The sequence below is a fragment of the Chinchilla lanigera genome, unplaced genomic scaffold, assembly GCF_000276665.1.
Source record: "Chinchilla lanigera isolate Chin_1 unplaced genomic scaffold, ChiLan1.0 scaffold00008, whole genome shotgun sequence".
NCBI classification, from domain to species: domain Eukaryota; kingdom Metazoa; phylum Chordata; class Mammalia; order Rodentia; family Chinchillidae; genus Chinchilla; species Chinchilla lanigera.
This window is the reverse complement of record NW_004955409.1, coordinates 32,516,943-32,519,274: the sequence shown is the minus strand read 5'-3', so window position 1 is coordinate 32,519,274 and position 2,332 is coordinate 32,516,943.

Below are 2,332 nucleotides of genomic sequence, written 5' to 3'. Positions count from 1 at the left end.
GTTACTATGGAAACCTAAAATGTACTTGAACCAAAGGTGAGACCCAGAACCGTGTAGACATTTTCTCTGGCTCCTAGTTAGAGACTGTCCGTCAGCTGGTTTAATAAAGCTTTTTTTGTTCCTGCCTTTTCGGTTTTCTTGTGTGTGCCTTCTTGTTGAACTCACTAGCCGTATCACTCCATCCTAGTGAGTGCCTCCTCTGTGCTGCCAATCAAACTGAAAATCCATTTTCTACTTAGTGTTGTTTCTGTTCCATCAAATTTTATGGATGTCCTCCTTTAAGAAGAAAATGGAATCAAAAACAACTATCAGGTTCCTAGTGATTTCATATTACTACATTAAACAGTAATCTATCCAATATTGTGATTAAAGGTTTAAATATATATATTTAATATTGCAAACTAATGGAACAAACAGATAAATTCATATTTTGGTAAAACTAAAAATATTCATAAAACAAAACAAAATCCTTCACTTTTCTCTCTTAAGGACAAATGAGCAAGAAACAATTAAAAGGAGTAGAAAGAATACAAATTAGAATAAATAGGTCTTTAATTTATCAGGGATGTAAAGAATAACACACTTAAGAGATGAAAAATAAACATGAGTTTTAGCACTATATAAATGTATCATTCATCGTAATATAAACTATGAGTGTGAGGTGGGCATAAAGCAAGTTATAATAAATTTTAAAAGATGATAGTCTCTGAAGAGTATTGTCTCAATATTAAATAATTTTACAAACCCAAATTTTTTTAAATTTAAAGACCTCAAATCTAATCTGCATCAAAGTAATCAAAAAGAAAATTAGGAAAGATTACAGTTAAATGACAAAATACAAAATATAGGTGACATAGCTAACAGTAGCAAAGAGAAATTAAATAGCCTTAGGAATTATACTCAAGTTAATATATTAAAATTAATCATTAAAATATCTACTTACCCAACAATGGAAAAGTGCAAATTAATTGAAGGTAAAGAAATTAATGAATATGAGAAAGAAATTAGTGGAACTGAGAACAAGTAATAGAATAATACTACGCGTTAGATGATCTTTTGAAAAATGAAGAAATCTGATAAAGTCCATGAAGAATGGAGCAGAACAAAGACACAAACGGATGTTCTCAAGAATGAGGGAGAGAACATTTCAGATATTTTAGATGCTACGAGTCCAGTAAGAAAATACTGGAAATGAATTTATACCAACAAATTAGACTATGTAAGTATTAAAAAGGTCTTGAAAAACAAGTTAGAAAAAGCAATATAAAAAGATATAATAATATGTCTATATCTGCTAAAGAAATTTAAATTATATTTATACATGATTGCAAGCCTCAAACAGGATATTTCCATTAGAAGACTATTTTAAATATTTAGTAAATAAATTATTCTTATTCATTTTAAAAATGAGGAGAAAGAACTCTTTACCTATTTACTGAGTCAGTATATCCCTACTCCCGATACAGACCGGTACTTTTCAGAAAATAAAATAATAAATCAATTATGCATAAATATACATACAAAATCCTCCACAATGTATTGAACTCACCAAGATATAAAAATCATTGATCATTCTAACCAAGTGAGACTAAGATCTTTTTGTATTAAATATGAGTAATTTCAATCAATCCACAGCTAGAATAAAGAGAAAAATGTTACCTCAATAGGCACAGAAAAAAATTGACAATATCCAACCCTTGTTTACGTTAAAAATGCTGAGAAAAGTAGGAATGGAAAGAAAACCTCCCATTTGCAACATAATTAATGTTAAAATACTGTGCATGTATCCCAAGATGGTTTTTCAACAATAAATGTACACTACTCAATTTCAAAAGAGAAAAATTCCTCGAATATTACATATACAGAAAATGATACACAAATTGTCATGAACTCAGTAAAAGACCAATATATTTAGATATTTGGAAATATAGCCAGAATCAAAATGAGACCCATTGCCCATGCAAGAGGACGTATAAAGTGTAAAGATTCTAACAGATGGGATAAAGAGCGTGCACAGCTTTCATACTTCTTGACTGACATGCAAAATTCTACAGCCATTTTATAAAATAGTGTGCAGACCAGAAAAAACAGTGAAACATAAACAAGTCTTAGAGTCAAACAGCTTCACTCTGGAACTTTCATGAGAAAGAAACAAACATATTTTCCCTAAATGATTTGTACTGGAATGGTCATGACACTTTTTTTCAATGCCATAAGTCTGGAAGCAACCAAATGTCCACAACCAGAGTGATTAAACAATTATATTCTTGTCATACAAAGGATACTTCTGAGCAATGGCAAGAAACAAGGTGCTGACTCACAAACACACAGA